The 24560-nt window shown below is 48.4% G+C and overlaps 1 protein-coding gene across 3 annotated transcripts in view; it reads right to left on the reverse strand.

Moving 5' to 3' along the window:
• Positions 1-24482, reverse strand: part of CD207 (CD207 molecule) — a 52450-nt gene extending 27968 nt beyond the window's left edge. The window contains exons 1-2 of one of the 3 annotated variants that reach the window (XM_032497768.1): positions 24463-24482; positions 24274-24369 (exon numbers count right to left, since the gene is read on the reverse strand). The gene's annotated coding sequence lies outside the window, so the exon portion shown is untranslated. Of the gene's footprint in view, positions 1-7000; positions 7020-23059; positions 23106-24273; positions 24370-24462 lie in introns of those variants that run through there. The other 2 variants (XM_014565166.2, XM_032497769.1) reach the window with 2 other exon arrangements.
• Positions 24483-24560: the final 78 nt, after the last annotated feature.

The following is a 24560-nucleotide window of genomic DNA, read 5'->3' on the forward strand; positions in this document are numbered from 1 at the left end:
CAGGGACTCTGTGGGGCTCTGTGTGGACTCCCCACAACCTCATCCCAACTCAGCTCCTTGGCTTCTCCCCAGTTCCCATGTTTAGAACTGTCACATCTTCTTGGTGAATGTTTTGTCATTATCAGTGTCCCTCTTCATCCCTAATGAGGTTTATCTTAAAGTCCTTAGAGTCCCTGTCCTTAACGTCTGTGATATTAATGTTTATTATTTGCCTGATAAATCTTTTTCCATCTCTTTACTATTAGCTTGTCTATGTCTTTATGCTTTAGATGTACCTTTTTAAACAACGTATAGCCAAGTTTGTTTCTCTTCTTTTTTAAGTTCTTTCCCCAACAGTGCTTTCAGTGTAGCTCATTCTACAGTATATATTGAGGGAAAAAATGTTTATTATGCCCTGATATTTGAATGACAATCTGCCTAGATTTAAAATTTCAATTTCAAAATTCTTTCCCCTCAGTATTTTAGAAATACTGCTTAATTGTTGTCTGTATCAGGTGTTACTATTGAGAAATCTGGGGGGGGGGTTCTTTCGTTCTTTGTTTTTTGGTGGGGAGGAGTAAGTAGGTTTATTTCTTTTAAAAATTTTTTAATGGAGGTACTGGGAATTAAACCCAGGACCTTATGCATGCTAAGCACACACTCTACCACTGCGCTCTACTCTCCCCACCCGAGAAATCTAATGTTAACCTGACTTGTGTTTGATATCATCTGCTCTTACTCTGTGGAAGCTTTTAGAATGTTCTTTTTGTCTTTAATACTCTTCAATTTTATCATATGTGCCTAAAAGTGAGTTTTTTCTTCTCTCTCCTGTCTGATACTCTGTACACCCTTTCAACTGGAGGTTGTTCAACTTTTTAACATTTCAAGAAACTTACTTCTGTTATTTTTTTTAAAAGATTTCCTCTTCTACACATTTAATTTTCTCTCTTTCCATGACTTCTGTTATCAGGATCCTGGCATTTGTATGTCTCCTGCCATAACTCTTAACTTTTATTTCAAATTTCCTATTTATTTATCCTTCACAGTTTCCTTCTGGGATTTTTAAACATGATTTTTTTTAGTTAATAAATCTCTCAAACACACCCACAGCATTTTATCTTCAGGTCTCAAGGACCTCTCCCTAGTAACTAATGTCTTAATGATTACGACACTGTCCGTGTCATCTCAGCCTGTTGAAACCCTCCCCCATTTTTCACAAACCATCAAAAACACAATGTACTTCATTAAGTCTTCTCTGAACACCACAACAAGAAGATTGTTTCTCTTCTCTGAACTCTCTGCTGCCTTTGGGGCAGCTGCTTTAAAGTCCTGATCAGTTTCTACCACAAGTTAGTTACCTGCATATCTGTCATGCCCCCTGCCTTGAGGAATACAGCATCCCATTTTATGTTGAAATGGGCCCAGTGCCCAAAACAACACAAATTCCCAGTGGCATCCTTCAGGTCCAGTTTAGATAATTTCCACTTACACAAGCCACACATCTGTCCATATCAATGTCCCCTGATAGCCGCTGTCCTGGTCAGGGGTCTACCACATCCCAGGAGCACCCAGATCCCACTATCAGACAGACCAATGAATTAATGGCCAAGGGCCATTGCCTCCAATTTTGTACATATGACAAAACTGAGCCGCAGAAACCCATAGTCCAAGGTGGACAGATCTAGGGATGAAAGCAGCAGCCTCTAACCAACTCCCCTCTGTGATTGTTCTCCAGGAGAACAGGGAAGTCCTTCCCACTGGACAGGATAAGGGTCTGGGAAAGGTCTGTCCTCTTGATCTTTAGGGGGACTCACCTTTCCCTGACGCATTTGGTGTTCCTGTGGTCATGTTTTATCTCTTCAGTTAGAGGTAACAATTGTCCTCTTAACTTGGCAAACACAGTAAGGAACTGTCACCGCGTAGTGTTGAAGGACCTTATCTCCCCCAGTGTGCCAAGATATAAGACAAGAAGCTCAGGAAAGAGACAGGCGCTGCCACTGGGAACAGAAAAGACAAGATGCCCACATCGGAACATCTCCCCACCATCCCTCTTCCCGGGGGCCCTTCTGCATAGGAAAGGTCCACCTGGTGGGGTCCTATAGAGCCTACCAAGCCTTGCTTGGGTGCAACCTCTTGGTGACCCCTGACCCTCCTGGCACCTCCTATGCGTCATCCTGTGTCATCTGCTCCTATGTCTGTTTCCCCCACGAGACACTCAAAATGGCCTCTAAGACAGTAAGAGAAGGGCGGCGACGTCAGCCCACGGGGCTACCTCAAAGTGGGTGTTTTCATCATCCTTGGACCCTCGGTACTCAGGACGCACCTCAGGAAGGCATATAGGCCGCCCCTCGCCCCGGCCACAGCTCTCCGGGCCCCAGGTCCCAAGGGGACCCTCGGTCCCGCCCCCTTTCCACCCCTTGGAGGAACCAGGGCCCTGGGACGCAGGTAGGTAAACCAGAGAACTGAGACACGCGACCATCTGCTCGGCCTGGCCTCTCTTCGAGACATTCCCCCCACCCCCACCGCTACCGTGGACCCCGAGACGGGGATGGGGCGTCACAAGGAACCGTGAGGACCGGCGCCCACCGCCCAGGGCGCATGCGCAGGGAAATCCCTTCTGGTGGAAGCCCCCTCGTCGCTGTAAATTTGCAGCCAGCAGGGGGCGGCACGAGGCCGCTTCCCTGGAGGTGGCCGGCAAGCCCAGCGTCCGGCTGGAGGACAGGCTGGCACCCAACTGCGGTGGGGGGAGAAGGAGAGAAAGGGCATCCCCACCTCGCGGCAAAATTAGAAGAAGGACAGGGACGGGGCTCTAGTGGCATGCCTGGCGCACGTCCCCGCGGTCCCTGACACCCAGGACCGGGTGATACAATATGACAAGGTTGCAAGTGGTGAAGGGAATAGTCTTTGCCCTGAGACTGAAAGACTTTGCCTCACCGTTTACTGTGTGACTTTGGGCAAGTTACGGGACCTACCTGAGCCTTGGCTTCCCCATGTATTGAATGAGGGTAGTGGAACCCACCTCATTGGGTCATGACGGAGCTTATAAGCACACAACAAATAAGTGCTTAATAAACGTCAGCCCTTCTCAGCGCTTTTCTTATTGCATCATAACTGCCTCTCTGTGCATGACTCTGCTCCCTTCCCCCACCCCCCAACCCACTCGACCCACCACAGGGGCTCACACTGGGAGCTCCCCTGGGGAGATAACAGGAGTCAGTCATCTTGCTTGGCGTTACCAGTGCCCAGCACCAGCCTTGATAAAAATATCTGCTCAGGGAGCTGGGGAGAAGCCAAGGAGCTGAGTTGGGATGAGGTTGTGGGAAACCTACATAGGGCCCTACAGACTCCCTGCCCAAACTTCGGTCCAAATCAGACACTCAGAGCCTCAGACTCCAGCCACACAGAGCTTTGCTCTGTTCAGGCAGCCTGGCCTCCCTGCTGTGTGAAAGGATGGTCTGTCCCTCCCCCAGCCCCCAGTGGTCCATCCAGCCCACACTGGATGCTTAGCCCCTGAGAGTGCCTTGCCTGGTCCTGGGTCTCCACGACCACTTCTCTGTCTGGCTCTGCCTACTTCTACCTGTGCTTGTATCTGTCACAGGCTGTGGATTCCAAAAGGAGGAAGAGGAAATACTATCTTTCTAGTTTCTTCCTCAACTACCAGAAGCTGGTATATATAATTAGCCCTCCTCATCTCTCTCCCAAAGAAAGCAAGTTGGAGGCTCAACCCAGCTTGTAGCCTGTGAAAATTTTTCTATTCTGTTCACTGCAGCCCAAAGGGGTACAGGGAAGGATTTTCCCAGAGAGTCTGGGCTACTCTCCTTGAGGGACTGTTGGGAAGGGAAACATGTCCTCTTCAGAAAGAGATGGCTGGTGAGACAGAGGCCCTGGGAACCCTCTCATGGACAATTTCATGTGGCTGGCCTGAGGCCAGGGAGCCTTGGACACTGGCCTCCTCTCCATGGCTCAGAAGCAGGTCCACTTCTAACCCATGCAGCACCTCTGTGAAAATGAGCTTAGGCCGGTTTTCAGTTCCCGTTTACCTTCTGGGTCAGGTGACCTTGTACAGTGCACAAACTGCCCAACTGTACATGGCCGAAAACAACATCCTGTCAATCCTCATGGAGAAGAGAAACTTAGACTGTGAATAAATCTATGATCAGGCAGCTGTCTACTTGTCCACCTCCACACTCTGGGGCCACCGAGGGAGCTTAAGGGGAGGGCAGTCACTGTTCCTATGAGGATATAACACTTCTTACTCCTATCAGTGGACCCAGAACTCCTGGTGGCTCCTTCCAGAGCCTCTGACTCTGGACCTGGCGGAGTCTACAGGGCAGTTTCAGGAAGCCTGTCGGGGGGGTCACCCTCCACTGCCTGGCATATCCTGGCCAAGATGGTGGGCTCCTCCTGTGTGTTCAGCTCTGTCTCCTAGGAACATTCCTCACCACCTAACTCTTCAACACCTCTTTGTATTTCCAAAACCAGGAGTGCTTCTCAGTGATGCCTCTTTCTTCCCAAACTTACATCTGACTGAGTCCTAAGTCTCCACTGTAGACTGGAGGACACTATTACAAGTGATTAAATACACTGTCTCCAAACGTGCATTCTAAATTAAAGAACACACTTCTAGAAACTCATCTAAAGAAATTTTGCCGCAGTGCAGAGATGTGTGGTCAAGGATGGTTATGGGAGCACTTGTCTGTGGCAGGGAAACCCCTGAAAGAGCCCTGATGCCCTTCAGTAGGGAAATGGCTTACTATTTTATGGGTCACCCAAGCAGTGTACTTCCATGCAGCTGCTAAAAAGATTTTCAAGACATTTTAATTGAGGGAAGAAAGTTGGAGAACAATACTATCACAGTCAGATCAATTTAGATCTTAAGGAAAGAGAGGTCTAACATAGCTAAATGCTTAGGGACAGACCTGAGAAAGCCAAAAGGCCAACAAGCACTTGGAGAAATGCTCAAGATCATTGATCATCAGAGAAATGCAAATTAAAACAAAATATCCCCTTATGCCTCGTAGACCTGCAACTAGAGAGGGGGACATGCCATGTGGAGGGCGGAGGGGATATGTGGATACAGGAAACTACATGCATGGCTGCCGAGTGTGGACTGGAGCAGCCATCCGGGCAGCGAGCTACCAGTGTTCAGGCAAGTTAGACATTTTCACACCTTGTGACCCAGAAACTCCACTCCTGGGTACAGATCCCAAAGGTATCTCATGTAGGTGCTTAAGGAAACCTGCACAAGGGTGTTCGCTGTGGCATTATTTGAGGTGGCAGGGGAGTTAGAGTCACCTGGGTGTCTTTGCCGGGAAGAGCAGAGCCACACACAGTGGAGTGTTCTACAGCCGCCTGAAGCAACAGACTGGGTGTGCACAGAGCAACAGCGATGGATCTTTAACACCATCATGTTGCTCTTCCTTCCTGAAAATTCTGCCCAAAAGCCAGCAGGTGGGGCCCAGAAAGGCAAATGTCCACACAAGGGTGGGTGCGGGCCACAGTGATCCAGGGTTGGGGTTCAAGTAGGGAGACGCAGTGATTCAGTCTGGGTGTCTGAGCCCCAATAGGGTGAGAAGGGCCCCTGCATTTGGACCAGGGGGTGAGGGGAGGCAAGGTGGCAACAGAAAACTGGTAACACACCAGGGAAATGACCAAGTAACCAGACTGAGGATAATAGGAAGCAGGTTTCTCACTTCAGAGAAGGAGCTTACACAGAAAAGAAGAAAACTAGAAAGAAGCCCCGTGATGCTGCTTTGGAATTGGAGCTATTGGTGTGAATTTATGAGTCTCCGTAAATGTAAGTATAAATGTGTTTTAGGTACATCCATATACTCCCTGGCCCTGGCCACTGAGAAGGTCTTGTAGCTGCAGGTCCCAATGGCGATGGCCACAGACAGGACCCAGATCGTGGCTTCTAAATAACACTTCCCACCAAAAGAACCAGAACTCCTTTGGGGAAAGAGCTAGGGCATGGAAAAGTACAAGGCAAAATGGAACCGTCTTGTGGCAGGAAGTAAAGGAATGTTCAAGGAATGATAAGGACATGTCAAAAAGAGATAGGAATTTTTGACAAGGGTGCCAAGACAATTTAATGGAGAAAGAATAGTCTTTTCCAAAAATGGTGCTGGAGGAACTGGATATCGATAATGCAAAACAACGAAGTTGGATGGTTCCCTCACACCATGTACAAAAAATTAACTCAAAATGAGTCAGAGATCTAAGTGTAAGAGCTGAAATTATAAACCTCTTAGAAGAAGACATAGGCCTACAGCTTCATGACTTTTTGTTTGGCAATGGTTTCTTAGCTATAATACCAAAAGTATAAGCAGTAAAAGAAAAAATAGATAAATTGGACTTCAGCAAAAGTAAACACTTTTGTGCTTCAAAGAACACGATCAGAAAACTGAAAAGACAACCCACAGAATGGGAGAAAACATTTGCAAATAAGACATCAAACAAGGGACATATCTAGACTATACAAACAATACTACAATTCAATAATAAAATACAAATAATCCAATTTAAAAATGGGCGGGCGAAGTATCTGAATAAACATCTCTCCAAAGATAGATGAGTGGCCAATGAGCACATGAAAAGACAGTCAGCAACAAGGAAATGAAAATCAAAACCTCAGTGAGATATCATTACACACCTACTAGGATGGCTGTAATCAAAAAGACAGGTAATTACAAGTGTTGGCCAGGATGTGGAAAAACTGGAATGGTGGGAATGTAAAATGGTGCAGCCACGTTGGAAAACAGCATGGCACTTCCTCAGAAAGTTAAACAGAGAGTTAACTGTTTGACTGAGAAATTCCACCCCTAGGTATATACCCAAGAGAAATGAAAACATATACCCACACAAAAACTTTTATAGGAATATTCATAACAGCATTATTATTCATAATAACCAAAAAGTACAAACAACCCAAATGTCCATCAACTGATCAATAGATGAACATATTGTGATATGTCCATACAATGGAATGTTATTCAGCATTAAAAATGAATAAAGTTTTTACCCAATATCTTGTAGTAACCCATAATGGAATATAATCTAAAAAAAAAAGAAAAAAAAAAAGAATCACTATGCTGTACACCTGAAACTAACACAATATTATAAATCAACTATATTTCAAAAATAAAAATAAAAGCTATGGGACTCCCACTTGGGAGAAAATTCCTAAAAAATAAAAATAAATTTAAATGAATGGAAAATTCCTAAAAAATAAAAATAAAAAAATTTTTAAATGAATGAAATAGTGCTACATGCTACAAAGTGCGTAAACCTTGGAAACACTACACTAAATGAAAGAAACCAATCACAAGACTGTGACATGTGCGATTTCATTTATATGAAATGTCCAGAATAGGCAAAGCCATAGGGACAGACAGTAGATTAATACACAGTTGCCCAGGGCCTGGGGACAGGGGAGGATTAGGAGTAGACAGCTAAAGGGTTTGAGGTTTCTTTGAGGAGCGATGAAAATGTTTATAAATCAATAAAATTGATTGTAGAAGTGGTTACACAACTCTGAATATACTAAAAACCACTGAATTGTACAGTTTAAATAGGTGACTTGTATGCTATATGAATTACATCTCAATACAGCTGTTTTTAAAAAGACACAGAGGCCAGTTTGAAGGGATTCCAACTGACTACACTTGGGACAATTTGCAAAGTAAACAATGAAGTAAATAATGATAGTAACAAGTGATAACCCATTGACTACAATAGGAATCCACTGGATTTGTTGATATAAACAATGCAGAGAGAATTTGATAAGTAGCAGGATATATACATAGACTCAAAATTCCTTCTTGAAAAATACGTATTAATTACAAAGGGAAAAACAATAACTTTACAGGGAGAAATTGAGCAGACACCACCTTACTCAAATGGTTAAAATTAACATCACCAGCAAAGGGGTTGATCAAAATTACACCCCACCTGGTTAAGATACAGTGAGAAGAATTCAGCATCACTTCAGTGATACGCCTGCCAAAGATGCATAATCTGAATTAATCATGAGGAAACATCAGATAAACCCACCCTGACAGACATTCTACAACATGAGAACCGGCCATGGAAGTCAAGACAAGACTGGATGTTACAGATTGAAGGAGACTGAAGAGACAATGACAGCTCAGTGTAACACACAATCTCGTCTGGATTCATCTGCTGCAGGGATATCGTCAGGACCACTGATAAAGCCTAACAGGTCTGAGTAGTTGATGGCTATAATGTTAATTTTATGATTTTGATGATTGTATTATGATTATGAGGGAGAGTGCCCTTGGTTAGAAATACAAAATAAAGCATATGTCAGCAATTTCCATGCTCAAATGGGTCTGGGGTGGGGTGAGATCTTCGCACTTGACAACTTTTCTGTAAGTTTCAGATTTTTTTAAGTAAACCATAATGTGGAGGGGGAGGGATAAATCGGGAATTTGGGATTAACAGATGTACACTACAGATACATAAATACACAACATTGTAAACTGACTATACCTCAATGAAAAAATTTTTAAAAATAAAAATACATATAATAGATAAACAACAAGGATCTACTGTATAGCACAAGGAGCAATAGTCAATATTTTATAAAAGCCTATAATGAAAAAGAATCTGAAAAATAATATATATCATATATATATATATATAACAGAATCACTTTGCTATATACCTGAAATATTGTAAACCAAGTATACTTCAATAAAATAAAAGAATTAAAGAAACCATAATGTATATAAAATAACTGGTCTATATTCAAAAATGTCTATGTTACAAAAGACAATGAAAAGTTGATGAATTGTTTCCATCTAAAGGAGACTAGCAACTAAATGCGATGAGTGATACTGGATTAGATCCTGGACTAGAAAAAAAATAATATAAAGAACAGTATTGGGACAATTGGGAAATTTTGAGTAAAATCTGAAGATTATATAACAGCATTGTATCAATGTTAAATGTCCTGATTTTGATCATTGCACTGAGGTCATGTAGGTGAAGGTCTCCTTTCTTAGGAAATACTGAAATAGTTAGGAATAAGGAAGCATGCTGTCTGTCATTGATTCTCAAATGCTTCAACAACAATAATTTTATAAATACATAGGGAAAAGAATGATAAATCAAACGCAGCTAAGAAATCAGAATACAGGAGTTTGTTGTACTATTCTTGCAAACTTTCCATAAATTTGAAATTATTTAAAAAATAACATTTTAAAAATAATGTAATGTAAAAAAATAATGAAATAGAAAACCCAATGTACATGAATGAAACACACACACACACATACTTTGTGAGAACATATAATGACAGAGATACACACAGTAAACACAACCCACTGGTCCCTTACTGTGCCAGGGAGGAGAAGGAAAGTGTGTGGGCTGAAGAGAATGAATAAAACAATTTTTTTAAACACCAGAAGGAGGGCTAAAGGAACAACAGCCAAATCTGTCACCTCACACTTCTGAGGAATGGGGTGGCAACACGAAGAGGCAAAACAGCAGACAAAGCCACACTGTTTCATGTTTTATCTTTATATTTTGGCATTGTTTGAATTGTTTTCTGATATAAAAGACTTTCATATTTTATTTATGTAAATTTTTAAATAGAGGGAAAATGGTGAAACATCCATAGAATGATATAGACAGCTATTAAAAATGAGATAGAGCTATGTCCACTGACATGGAAGAATGTCATGGCCTATTGCTAATTTTTTTAAGGGCAGTTTGTAGAGTAGCGGGGATAATATGAACCATTGTTGCAAAAAAAATATAGTTTGCAACTACTATGTATAAAATAGATTTAAAATTTCTTCTTTATAGCACAGGAAACTATATTCAATATCTTGTAGTAATCCACAATGAAAAAGAATATGAAAACAAATATATGTATGTGTATATAGGACTGAAACATTATGCTGTACACCAGGAATTGACACACTGTAACTATATTTCAATTAAAAATATGTATATATAGTTTGCATATGGAATATTAAAACTATCAGCCATGCCAATTCTGGAGGGAGGATTAAAGAGAGAAACTTGTTTACAATTCAGTCTGATTATTTTACAAAAAATTTGTGTTAACTTACGATTTTTAATTAACCATATAAACACATGAATATATTCTCATTATGGAAACAATCAAGTAATATATGTATTGTGTTTAAGATATATATTATTGTGGCTAAAAGAAGGAATTGCTTCCCAAGGGACAAGTGGTATTTTTTTAAATAAGGAAACGTGAGCTCCTTTTCAATGAAACACAATCTTAAAAAATAATGATCATGTAAGTATGCCCCCATTAATGCAGCAATCGTTTAAAATAGTGTAAATGACCAGTGGTGAGGTCGGTTTCCAATTCCATTGGAGGGGATGGTGAATCTCGCCTTCCCGGACTCTCCCACCCACGCTCGACACTCCCGCAAAATATAGGCCACTACGTGCGTCTCCAAACCCACAAAGCTCTCCACTGTTCAGCCTATGCACGCGAAGGTCGCCCGCCCTGTCCTTCCTTCAACTTCTACCTGACAAACCCTGCCTGAGACCTTTGGCCGCCACCTCCACTGAGAAGCCTTCCCTGGCTTTCTCTAGGCTAGGGAAGGAACCCCGGCCTTCTCCATCCCTCAGCGTTTCCATTGCCTCATCTTCTCTCTCCTGGAGAACTTTGTGCAGTAATTCTGCTGCAGTCTGTCTCAGCAGCGGCTTGGAGCGCAGGGAAAATGCTTTAAAGGCCTGACCGCCAGCACCACGCCCATAACGAACGATCCGAAAATAAATGCCTGTATAAATTGCTTTGGAAAGCGGTTTGGCAATATGTTAAGAGCAATGAAACTTGTTGACCCAGTAAGGATCCTGAAGAAATAATCCTCTCCCAAAGGAGAGAGCTATGTATTTGACCATTTTGATTTGAGCCTTATTTTAATGCTGAAAGGCTGGATATGCTGGAATAGCTAATAATAGAATGGTTACTTTACACAATAACATAATATTACTTGGCCATTGAAAAGTATACTCATACAAACCATAGAGCCTGACAGTTATGTAGGTGAGACCTCACGCAGCAAAGGCTGAATACAAAACTACACATTCCCCACGACTAAAATGATAGCAATTAAGAAAGCAGTGGGGGAAAAAAAGACTGTCTCTTTCTTTCTTTCTTTTCTTTCTTTCTTTCTTTCTTTCTTTCTTTCTTTCTTTCTTTCTTTCTTTCTTTCTTTCTTCTTTTTTAAGGAATGAGGATGGTGATTTTAGGTTTGGGCACTGGGATTTTTTTTTCCTTCTTTCAATTCTAGTGTCATTGTTCTAATTTTTTGAACAGCGTGCAGACGTTGGAAGCACCGTGAAGAGTCCCAATATTGTTTACAAGATTTAAAAACAGAGCAAGGAGTCTTTTCAGCGAGAGGAACGCATTTTACACCTTGACCAGCCAGTGGGGCCTGGGGCCGGGAATGAGAGCCTCAGAGTCTTTCAGAACAAAGCCAGAGCCACCGAGTGCACCTGGACGAAGCTGGTAAAGAAAGGGGCCTCTCGCCCACTCCCCACCGGCCCGGCACCGGCGACCGGAGCCGGGTTGGGCGGAGCTGAACGCCGGTTGGCTGAGTGAGTGGGATTTCTCCAGCGATCTGTCCCTTTAGACTGGTTTCCCCAGTAACAACCTGCACATCGCCATCAAAACCAGCCGATCTCCAGACCAAATCGAAAGATTCAAGAGAAATTGGGGGAAAGAGGGATCTCTGTCGGCGGAGACCCGGCGGCGCTTTGTTTGGGTCGCGCGCGGCCTCCCGGTTTCCGGCCCCGCCCCTTCCCCCCTCTCCGCGACCCGGGCTCTGGCTCCTGGGACCCAGTTTTCTCGGCTTCTCTCCCCTTCCCACCAGCCTTGTCCCCGCGCTTTCCTCTTCTGCCATCTTCAAACATGCCCCCATGCCCCCATCACCACGACCTCCAGCACCGTCTCCACCACAGTCACCCAAAGGATTTGCAAACTTTGCCCCTGAGGAGCGGACTCTTTCCGAGAGTTCTCCACGGAAAATCAGCAGAACCCAGTCCAGAGGGGCTGGCTTTCGTGGAGATCAAGACGCAAGCCTGAGCATCCTGGCTCCCTCTCTCCCGACGGCGCCGACCTCGCCCTTGGGGAAGGGAAGGCTAAAGGCCAAGTCTGGGGAAGGGAGAAGCAGATCCCTGGGGAAGGAATGACCCAGCGTGGGGACACTGGAGATGGCGACGGGGCGGGGCCACTTCCACGGAGTGACGCTGAGCGCTATCCGTCGTCTATTCGTCGTCTGTTTATTGGTGTTTTTGGATCTACCAACGCCAGGATTTCAGAATGGAGTACCCACTTCGCATCGCGCAGTATCCCCAAGTTTGTTCTCCTCCAGTATCCAGGAGCTCTTTCAGGAGAGCGAACTCAAGTAATATGTGAATAGACTCTCATTCTCCTAAAAAAAACTTCGAGTCAGGGGATTCTAGAAACACACACACACACACACACACACACACACACACACACACACACACACACACAAGCCACCCAAAGCTCGCTTCTTTCAGGGAAGAGTCGTCTCGCTCAGCTGTCCCTCCGGTTCCCACTTCATACACTTTCACGACTCGCAGAAGTGTGGGATATGGGTCGTGATTATTTTTACACATATAGTGTGATATTTAGCAACTGTTCAGCAGCAGAGGCCTCAGAAATCTGCCGTGGGGAGAAAGAACCGCAAGAAATTTCTTAGCACTGATCCGTGCAGTTTGTTGAACTAGTTATTTGCCCAAAAGATGTTCTACCTTGCAGGGAAAGAAAAATTTTTATTAAAAACGAAGGGAAGGAAATGGAATTAAAATCTAAAAGGAAAAAATCTTAAAGAATAGGTGAACCCTGTTCCGCAGATACGCGTAAACCCGTTGGGAGCTCAGATACATTTGCTCTTTATTTTTTGGAATTGTCTAGTGCGGGTCTCCGGGCTCATCTCGCCGCCGGCTCATTCTCCGAGGCCCAGCCGCACACTCGGCGGGGTGCTAGTCCCGCGGCCGCCGGAGGACGAGGCCTGCCCTAGAGAGCCCGCCTAGCCGCTCCGCGCGCTCTGACCTCGGGCTTCCCGGTCCAGCCTCCCCGCGATCGCAGTCCCCCAGCTGCCGTTCGGGCGCCCAGCCCGGAGCCCGCCTCTACTGAGGACCTTGACCTCGCACGGACCTCGCCGCCTCGTTTAGCTCTCCCTGACCTGCTTTTGAACCCGCTAATCCTGTCCCGAACTCTCGCCCAGAGGCGATCCTTCGCCCCGGCCCTGGCGCGCTAATTCCCGCTGACCCCACCGCCCCGCGGCCTCTCTCGGCTTGCCCGGCTTTGAAGCGCGGCGAGGGCTGCAAGCCTCCGAATTCGGGGCGCTCTGACGCGCAGGCTACGACCGCCCCGCATCGCCCCGACCCATGCTTCTGCGCCCTCCGAACGCAACAGCCCCGTGTTGCAAGCATTCTTCACTTGCTTTCCCTTGTTTCCCCTTAGTTTAATTCGTTTCTTTTAGAAATCTATCAGACCCATAAAGATCAAAACCTTAGGTAACACCCTTAACTGGTGACGATGTGGGGAAGCTCGCACTTTGACACCAGACTGGCAAACAGTGAGGGCGCACAAGGGTAAGGCGGAGACCGGCTTCCAGGAAGGAGCAAGCGCCAGAGCGCGGGCGAAGGCGGAAAAGGCAGGACGGAGAACAGAGGACAGTGTGACTTCATCCCCATCTTAAGCGGGTGAAGGGGTAGATATTTGCCCATACAGGGCAACAACTTGGGACTTCCAGGGATGGGACTGACGGTCTGGAAGACGCCTACTTGTCACTTTGTAATACTTTGTGCTGTTTAGAGTTTTTTCCCTCAGATGCATGTTTTCCTTTTTGAAAAAAAATTAAAACTGATGGTTTAAAGAATTAATGAGGGAGGAGGGTACAGCTCAAGTGGTAGACTGCATGCTTTGCATGCATGAGGTCCTGGGTTCTATCCCCAGTACCTCCTCTAAAAATAAATAAACCTAATTACCTCTCCCCTGCCACTGCCAAAACAAAATAAATAATACAATAATAAAGAAATAAAACATAAAAATAAGATGTTAAAAAAAGAAGTTTTAAAAAAAGCATTTAAAGAATTAATGAAATTAGTGCACACCATATGCACTTACAAATACAAGCCCATAAGCACACCCAAGGCCTGGGTCTGCATGTTTGTTTGGAGTATTTTGTTTGTATGTTTGTTTTGTTTTGTCAGCCAAATGAACTGAACACGAGGTAGTATGTTCCGCTTCTTGAACCTTGGTTTATTACAGGGTCCCTGAGGCTGCATCAAAGCGTCTTGTTAAGGAGAGTTATTTTCAGAAGCAGTTCTCTAGCCAGGAAAGCAAATCTGTGCTCAGTATCCAGCTGGTATGTGCATCTTTGTGAACCAACAGGTGGAATGGCAACTCAAGGTCAACTTCCAAGGTCCCCTGCCTTAAACTCACATTGGGTTGGACTGTCCAGGAGAAACAGCCATCTCCAACAACATAGGATCCACGACCAGGGGATCTGGGTCTGTTTGGTTCACAACTGTCACCTAATGCCTTGCACCATGCCTGGCATATAGTAGTAGCTCAAGAAATACTTGTTGAATGAAAGATATTCCAAAGAACGTAGCAGTCAATCCTAGAGAATTGTTTTCAGTAGATACAAATTCCTGGCGACATCTCAGAGTAAGGGGACAGGCTCCCTAAAGCGCAGAGACGGGATCACAAGGGGGGTCCTGGCTAGTGGTCAGGATGCTCCCAGCACTCCTGCGAGGCCCAACAGTCACCAAACACCGACTGTTAGGCGGCCCCTCGCCCTTCGGAAGTCCTTTCCTTGGGTCAGTGATGGAGAATTCTTCCAACTTCGCCTCACCCATGTCCCTAGGTAATCCCGTCTTTCATGGCGCTCCTAACCAGACTCAACCGGACCCAGAGAGCAAGGACGCCTCGGCAAGCGAGGTAGGGAAGACCCCAGAACCAGGGTGGCCACGGAAGTGGTGCTGGAGACTCCGCGCTGCCTCCCTGGAACCTGCCTGCGGGTGACGCTGACCGCAAACAATCACTTCTTGGGACAACAGGGCCCAAGGCTTGCGAGTTCCCGGGTGCTGGGGCTTGGGGTCTGGGGTGGTTGATGACCCTGAATGTGCAGCGTTGTGCAGGGAGCGGCCAAGACAAAATGGAACCGTGTCTACACGGTTAAGTCGCTGCCGGCCAACTCTCTGAAGCACAAAGTCGGGGAGGGAAGAGGAGTGTCTGCCCTTGATGGAAGTACGGAAACAAACGCTTCTTCAAATCTATTCTAATAACATTTAAGAAGTCGTTGTACTAGATTCGTTTTAATTGCGGCATCCCACAAATTCAAACGATATCAAAGGGTATAAAATGCAGCCCCCGCGGCGGCTCGCGCTCCCTCTTGGGTGCGCCTCGAGGGAGATGCCCGGGGAAGGGTGTGGGACCCTGCCCATCGCCTTTAGGCGGGATTCGGGAACCATCCAGTCTAGCGCTGCTGTTCCCTCCTAGACGCATGCCTGAGTCGTTCTTCCCTGGGGGTCGGAAAATGCCGCCGGGAGGCTGGCTATCGGGGAGAATCTGGCTTGGGGGCCAAGGCATGAGTGGCAATATAAACACGCCAAGCTCTGCCGCGTGAGCGCCAGGGCCCTGAGTTGGAGGACTAAGGCAGGGCTGAATCCCGGCCTCACCGCTCATTCTCTTCAATGAGCTCAGTGTCTGCTTTTGAAGGAAGGTTGGGTGAGAGCAGCCAGAGGTGTGCTGTCCCGGGGCTTTGGCAGCCAGTCGGGTTTCTTCCGCACTCCGACCTGGACTCCAATGGTGGAATCTGGGGTTGAGGGCCCAGAATTCCAGCTCACAACCCGCAGACCAGACGACATCCCCCTGTCTCCCTGGGAGGCCTAGAGAAGGACAACAACCTACCAGTGCTACCGGTGGACTCTCGGCTTTTAAGCCTTAAATGATACAAGCTTCAGTATTATTTCCTCTGGCACCCACAGAGTGCCAGGTCCTGGAAAAAGTGCTCTATACAGATTTACTCCTCATTACAACTTCAGGAGGTTGGTACTAATATTATCCCCACTTAATGGATGAGGACACTGAAGCACAGAGAGGTTCAGCAACCCATTAAGAATTAGCTCTCATAGCCAGGATTCCATGTCTACCTAGCAGAGAGCCAAGGCTCTGATTCTTTACTGCAATCTATAATTCCTACAAGACTCTCAGTCCAGCCTGGCCCTCCTCTTTAGACAGAAGTAGAAAAGAGGTTTCCAGAAAGTGACCAATTAGCTGGGGACACACAGCCAGGGGTGGCCCTTCCCTGACCCTCACCAGTCTCCTTCAGCTGCTCTCAGAAAACTTTCCCCCTCTTCTGGCCAACCTACCTACCATCTGAGCCAGGGGGGTACTCACAGTCTCACAAAGGTAAACTGGAAACAATCCAGAAGTCTTGATAATCAACAGAAAAACAAATATGGTATAACCATACAATGGGATGTTATTTGATCATAAAAACGAATGAAGTACTGAGACATGCTGCAACATGTATGAACCTTGAAACATTAAGTGAAAGAAGGCAGACCAAAGGCCATATAGTATATGATTCCATTTACATGAAATATCCAGAATAGCCAAATCCATAGAAATAAAAAGTGGATTGGTGATTGCTTAGGGCTGAAGGGAGATGGGAAATTGTGGGTGATGGCTAAAGGATACAGGTTTCTTTCCCTTTTTTTTTTTTTTTTTTTTTCATTTTTAAGTTGAGATATAATTGGCATATAACATTGTATTTGTTTCCAGTGTATAAGATATGATCCCATATTTGTATATATTGCAAAATGATCACAATAGGTGTAGTTAACATCCATCATCACACATAGTTAAATTTTTTTCTTGTGATGCAAACTTTTAAGATCTACTCTTTCAGCAACCTCCAAATATACAGTACAACATTGTTATTTTTAAAATTTCTTTGTTTTTTTTTGTTTTTTGGGGAAGGTGATTAGGTTTCTTTATGTATTTTTAAATTAATTTTTAATTTAATTTAATTTTGTAGTGGAAGTACTGGGGATTGAGCCCAGGACCATGTGCACGCTAAGCACGCACTCTACCACTGAGCTGTACCCTACCCACTACAATACAGTATTATTAACTATAGTCACCAGCAAGTTTCTTTTTGAGGTGCTGAAAATGTTCTAAAATTTGCTAGGGTGATGTTTGTGCTGTGTATATACCATATATTTTATACATGAAAAACCATTGAATTGTACACTGTAAATGTGTGAATTGCATGATATATGAATAATATCTCAATAAAGCTATTACCAAGACAGCAAAAACAAAATAATACATATGTAGTTCTAGGAGGTGAGTTCCCTGTTCACATCAACCCAGGTTCTGCTCTGCCAGGGCCTGCGTCCTCCTAGTCCGGATGTCCTTCAGTCTCTGCAGAGGCTACAGCTCCCTGCGAGGGTGCTTAACCCCTCAGTCCCAAAGCCCCTCCCCAGCTGCTGTGCTGGGAGACACCTTGCAGCTCTGGCCCAAGGAGCACTTTCTCGAGTTTGGGAGGAAGCCGGGTTCTCAGAGTGAAGCAAGAGGGAGGGGTAGAGATTTTTGCCTTGGCAGAACTCCAGGATCCAGCACCCGGGTTTGAATTCACACAGACCATTTGACCTTGGTCTCAGTTTCCTTCTCTGCAAAATGGAGCAACAGGGTCCCTACCCTAAGAGTTGCTGTGACTGTTTCATGAAATTCTGTGCCAGCACAGCTTCGGACAGTTCACCACGCATCCTTTGCTAGGAAACAAATGAAAGTGTGATCATTCTACGGGATGATCCAGGTAAAATCAGAATGTGGTAGGAGTGAAGGGATTTTGTTTGTTACAAAAGAAGGAAGAATTTTTAAGAAGATTCTCTCAAGTCTCTGGTGTCTTTTCATTGATTTTAACTCTGAGCACATGTCAGGATTGTAATTTCCAAAGATAGACAAGTAGAAGATGGCACTCCCACTCCAGCAGGGAGAGGGCTGAAGAGAAGAGGGGAAATAAGGGCTTGTGAAAGGAAGAGGAGGTGGGAGAGAGAGGGAGGGAGGGATGGAGGGGAACCGCCCCAGTCAGGGTCTGGTTGGGGTGGACAGTGCAGGGAGGGAGGTGATACCCCAGAGGGAGGAAGGCTGAAGAACCTGAAGAAGAAAGGAGACAAATGGAGTACATAGAGGTGGAAAAATCATCAGAGGAGGGGAAGCAGGGAAGATTCACAAAGAACTACGTGGGGAAGAGGAGCTGGAAGCCATGAAAGGTTTCATGGGATCTGGAGGAAAACAGACGGGAAGAGAAGATCACCAATCCTGAGTCCCAGGCGCTTGTCCTAGAACCTGGGGACACCCATCCAGTCCTGCCCGGCCAGCTTGCCTCCTCCCTCATCCTTGGGTGGCCTCTACCCAAGCTCTACCGGTGGCGGAGTTTTCAGGTCACGTTGGACATTTCACCAAGCCTGTTCATTCTCTGTGACTCCCTCCACAGAATGGCTCCCAGCTTCTAGTCCCCAGCACTTCCCTCATCCGCTCCACCCAAGGTCTTGGCCAAAACAACCATCTCTCATTCCCCGAATCACCATATAATGACCACCTCCAGACCATTACTCCTGCCTGTCTCACAATGCCTGCTTCCCCTACTCTTGGTCCAGTTTGGAGGTTTCCATCCAGGCTTTGCCTGGAAAACTATTAAATATAGGGAGCCCACTGGGAACTGGATTTGAAGGCACTTGGTCTGTAGCCAAAAATACATTTTTTCCCCTAAGTCCTGCAGGTAATTTAATACATGACAGGTGTTGAGAACTTCTTTGCCTCCTCTCTTAAGCCTTCTTGGTCCTGGGCCAAGGCTAGAGTCAAGATGGGAGCTGCCCGCTGGTGCCCACTGGGTAGTAGGTACATGGAGCATCTCATCAGACCTGGCCCCCTATGCGGGGCATTCCACTGTGGCCCTCCTTACATTCTGGCCAGACCCACAGCTGGGGTCTGAGTAGGGGGGAGGGGTTGGGTGGTCCAGGCTGTGCCTGGGAGGTGGCCTTGGGAGTCCAGGCCACACCCCATGACTCTGAACTTCTGAACTGATCAAGGTGGGGGTGAGGGAAGGGATTCAGCAGCCGCCCAGGCTACCGGGAACTGGAAGGCACCCACAGGAGGTGGTGCAGGAGCCTGTCCCACAGCATGGCATTTCCCTCTCTAGCAGGTGGTTGCTTCCTGTTCCCCCACCTCACCTGCACCACTGTGGCCACCCAGTCCACTGGGTTCCCTTTTCTCCCAACAGGGGTGACCTCCACCATTATGATGGGCATCCCTAGTGCCCTGAGGGTCCTGCTTCCTGCAGAATCCTCACAGTGGAACCCTGGAATTCAGCACAGACTAGCCTCAGTCTCTTGTGTTGCCTGAAATGAGTCAGTGACTGGCTGCAGTGACTGAGCCTGAGGCAGCTGGTGACCTAGGAGGGGCCTAAACACTGGAATTTGAAGAGCCTCACTCTGCCCCCAGCACCTCTGCCACCATCCCATCCCATCCCATCCCATCATTAGAGCTGCCCTCCTTGGGTTTCAGCACTGCTGATCTCAGAAACAAATACATTTAATTGTGTTTTACAAAAATGATAATGCTCATTGTGAGAAAAAAAAAAAAACCTCAAAACATCCCATCTCCTTTTAAAATGCCAATCCCTCCCTACCTGGGGGCGGGGGGTGGGACAGTGGTTCCCTCCCTAATGTGCCAGCGCAAAGGTCTGGTTCCCAAGGGTGTAGAGTGGGGCACAGGCAGGCTCCAGGAAGTAATGAAGAGATTGTTTCTATAAGCTGGGTCTTATGCTCCTCAGCTGAGTGTGAGGAGTGTCCCTCTCTGTTCACCCCAAATCCCCAGTGCCCTTCAGCTGCAGGTGAACCCCCATCCCAGCAGTGATGGCTGAGAAGATTCATTTGCCTGGGAGACTGGATTCCCTCAGGGCAAAGCAAGTGCTGCCCACGATCTCCCAGAGACCTTTAGGTGGAGCCTGAAAACTAACAGGAAGAAAGGTGGACAGGAGATCCAGACAGGGAATGAATCAGGGCAGAGGAAGCCAGTCTCCATGGGCTGTAGACACCTGGGGCTAGAGAGATGCACAGGCTAGGGGTGGGGAGTAGCATGGTAGAGACAGAGAGGCCAAGGAGGAGGACAGGAAGGAAGTGGAAGCCAGACAGGGCAGGCACCCGAATTGGCTGCAAGCTCAACCTGGACTCACCAGCAGCCCTAGGGGAGATGCTGGCCCAGCCTCAGCAAGAGGAAGAGACAAAAGGAGCGGGCTGAGTTGGGACCAGAGGTCCAGGCATGGAGACCTGGTCTGATGTGTCTGCTAAAGCATCCAAGGGATACAGAAGATGGATGAAAACAACCAGACACTGGACCAGGCCTCTGAGGCCCCAGGTTCTGAGCACCTGAAGGGGATGCTGAAGACTCCCACCAGAGCCCAGAGCTGCGTGCCAACTGGCAGTGGAGGGTGAGAGGGCTGGGCAGTTAGGTACAGGTAGTTCCTCAGGGAACCCAGGCTCCACTCCCACCCACCCACCCACATACACATCTTGGCTCCCCTGGAACCCCACTTCTGATCCTAGAAAGCCCTGATGCTGGGGGGGGGGGCGCTATTTACCCACAGGTGCCTGGGACCCAGCTCTTAGCAGCACAGAAACTGAGGGAGTCAGTCTCATTCTCTGAGACACTAAAAGTAGCGGAGAAGAGGGGTGGGGAGGGACTGGAGGTCCCTGGAGAAAGAGTCGAATAGGCTCAGTTTCTGGGAAATTGGCAGGAACTGGAGGCTCCTGGCACTGAGCAAGGCAAAGGGGCTCTTTCCCCAACTCAGGCGGCTCCTTGAAGAAACCCTCTGGAAACTTAGTCCTAAAAGGGTGTCTGAGGGGATCTGGGGTTGGGGGCCCCTCCCTGATGATCCTCCCCTCACTCCTTCCCGCTGTGAGTGGAAAACCTGGACCACCACGTGTCAGGAGAACTCCCAGTGGCAGAGAGTCACCAGACTCCAGCCCAGGACAGCAGCAGCTCTCTGTAGCCAGACCCACTCTTCCCCTAAACCCCAAGCACACTAATGCCCAGGAAACTGCTAATGCTGAAAGGGAGGCCAGTAGCGCGGATGCAGCTGGGCCTCCGGCTGACACGGCCCTTTGGAATCCAAGAAGGGCTGGACCAGTGTGGGGTTTGTCAACACTGAACCTCGGCGGGACCAGAGCCTCTGAAAAAGCAATTTAGGCCATCGCCCTGCCCCCTGTTGGCTGGGATCGCCCCACATCCCCCATGCCGAACTTCCCCGATTGCTTTACAAAAAGAGTGGGGATGGGGATAAAGAGTCTGAAGAAACTCTCGGCGTGTCTAGCGTCTTGGCTGGGTTGAGATGCGTGAGACGGCGGTTGGAGAAGGGTGTTGAGGGCTGGGGCAGCAGGCATAAGATACTGGTCCTCTGGTCCCCGCGGCAGGGTGAGGAACCCTGGATCCTCGTGAATTCGAGCCAGAAGGACTCAGGACACCTGGAGCTCTGCGTCTCACTTACCCGGGGGCGAGAAGGTCCCCCCAGAGCCAAACAGCGTTCCAGTCCACCCGAACGCGTGCGCGAGCACATACACACACACTCAATACGGTCGACACTACACATCCCCGCCACGTGGCTGTACAGGGCACAGGTGCTCCCAGCCTTCTTCAGCCAGGACTCCGGGGAAGTAGTCCGGCAGAGCGCGGGTGGGAACCCAGTGGCCCCACAGGACTCGCTTCCTGGGCGGGGAACTGGGCAGCCTAGACACTGTGCCCCAGGAGGGACTGGAGGGCTCGAGGCGGCCCGGGTTCATAAACCTGCTGGGCCAGAGCCGGGGCTTGGCAAGGAGATCCAGCCCACCACCAATCCCAGCTTCACACTACACACACACACACACACACACACACACACACACACACACACACACACACACACTCCCCCTAAGCGCGCAGAAGCCTCGAGCTCCTCACTGGATTTCCGCGCGCAACCATGCAAGCCGGGGCCCCACTTCCCAGGCCTGCGGAGTAGAGAGAACTGGACCTCCTGCGGGAGGCCAAATCCCATACTGCCAAGAGAGAACGAGAGGAAAGAAGAAAGGACGCAGGAGGGAGACTGGGAATTCCCAAGAGTCAACACGGGGCTGGCCTGAGGTCCCCCCACCCCCCACTCTCCCTGCCAGGCTCGTCTCCGAAGCCCGGAAAGGGGAGGTGTCCCCACCTTCTCAAGGTCCTTGTTCCATGGGACTCTGTGCGAGGCCACCCGCCTCTCCTGGAGAACGGCCCGGCTCCCCCGGGAGTGCGTGCGCGCCCGGAAGCCCATCTACGGACTTCGGGAGAGGACGCCGGCATGGAGACCTGAGTTACTGGCACGGAAAGCCATCATCATTCACGAAATGAAAATTTAAAAGGATAAAAACAAACAAAATCCGGTAGGACTCAACAGGTGCTGTTCCATTTTTCTTTGAACAGAAACCGGGGCCTCCCATGTGGCCCGTGAAACAGCGAGCAAGGACTTGGTCGCCGGGAAGGTTCCAGCCGAATGTTTACTTTCTGCTTAGAAGTTTTCTATACCAGGCATGTCTTATTTGAATAATAAAAATAGCCTTGAGAGAGCCAGAGAAGAGAAATGTTAAAGTGCAGCGCAAAGATGAGGGACCGAATCAAGGGACCAGCGTCTACTGGGCTCGGGTGGCGAACGTCCTGGCCCTTGGGGAGTGGTCACTGTGGAGTTTGGCAGACCCTCTAGGCACCAGGCTCGGAGGGACCAAGTGCGAATGCAGGACTCCTGGTGCCACGCAGCGTGGGTCCTTCCAGCCGAGCTCGGTCCCGCTGGGTTACACGCCCCAGAGCTCTTATGTAACTATAAACCTCCTTCTTTCCCTCCAAGAGTTGGAGTGCCACGAACTCTTAGCCCCGGCAGCAGATCCAAGCTGCTCTCGCTCTGCACATCCTGGGCGCGATCCCGCCACTCCCCTCCCCCACCCAAATTACCTTGTGGCCGAGTTTCTTTCCTTCCTTCCTTCCTCCCTTCCTTCCCTCCTGTTAGTACAGACCAGCACGCCTCCTCCCCTGCCCCCTTTACCCTCCCTTTTCCCGAAGTCCCAAACCCTATTCTGGAGGCGCCATTAGTCACCCAATTAAATAACTGGTGCGCCCCGCCCACTTCGCCTTCGGTTGGAGACTTTAGAGATTGGACACAAACACACTCAACCACTCATATGCACCCTGGACACATACTAAGGCACTGACTCACAGGGGCTTTCTCATTTGCCCGCTCCTCCGGCTCAGGGAAGGATGGAGGCTGCACCGGCAAAGCACTGCACCATGCCACATCCACGTTCACCAGGCACATCCACCGACCTCGCCCCCACAGACACTCTCAATCGGTCCCTCTGACACACCGAAGCACCTTCGTTCACAACAGCATGCGGTGCAGTAAAGGGAAGCCAAGTCTGTGTTTATAGTGTTTTAGGGGATGGGTCACGGGCCCTCCCGCACAAGTCTGCCTACACAACTTGGCCAGGGTCTCTCAATTTTTCTTCCAAGCGCCTTTCTGAGTCAAAGGAAAGAAATCCGGGCCTGGCCTTTCCTGGTGCTGTCAGAGGAGAGGCTCGACTTCCTCCAACACTGGGATCCTCAGAAAGTGCTGGGGACTCGCGCTAAGCCCAGGGATACCCACTGCTCAGCTTCAAAGCCCCAAGGCCCGCCAGGCTTCCAGCCTCGATCACTTCCATCCACCCTTCCCCTCTCCCCAACCTGGTGAAGAGGGCGAGGGATGGGAGACTGAGACGGGGAGAGCTCTGGGGGTCGGAGGGCGACAACGAGATGTCCACCTTATTTCCCAGTATAGGGGTGCGGTTCCGGGTGAGAAGGCCTCAGAGCCGCTGGGGACCCACCCGGGCATTTGCACCCTACCACAGTATAGACCTCTCTCCATCCTCTCGGTTCCTGGACCTAGCTGTCTGTCTGCAAATCTATTTTCTCTCCCGGCCAATGTGGGTCCTTCCCTCAGTCCCCTTGCCCCACTCTCAGGCTCTTTTACCACATTCCTGGCCTTGCCCTCCCACGGAGCGCCGGGAGGGGCCTTCGGTCCGTGTTCCTGAGTGTGGATGGAAGTATGGGGGGGGGGGTGCGGGGCACTGAACCCTAGGCCTGAGCCCCCATCTCCAGCCCTCCACCCCTCCAAGCGCCCGAGCAAGGCCAACCTCCTGTTTTCTGCTCGGTCTCGCCGGGGTCGCCTTCCTGGAACACTTTGGTTATTGATCCCGCTGAAAGAGCCGGAGAGCGGAGGCCGCGCTTCCCTGGGGACGAAGGGAGTGGGGAGGGGAGTAGGCTGGTTGTTGGGGGAGGGAGTTGATAAACTTCAGGAGGGGGTGTAGGGCGTTCCTCCGTACCCCAGGACATCCCCGGCCTCCGTCTGCCGGGTTCAGTGTGAGGCTAGACAAGGGGTGGAGGAGTGAGGCCATCAACCCCCAACCCCCGGCGCAGCTCC

Source organism: Camelus ferus, chromosome 15, assembly GCF_009834535.1.
Source record: "Camelus ferus isolate YT-003-E chromosome 15, BCGSAC_Cfer_1.0, whole genome shotgun sequence".
In the NCBI taxonomy this organism is placed as follows: Eukaryota; Metazoa; Chordata; class Mammalia; order Artiodactyla; family Camelidae; genus Camelus; species Camelus ferus.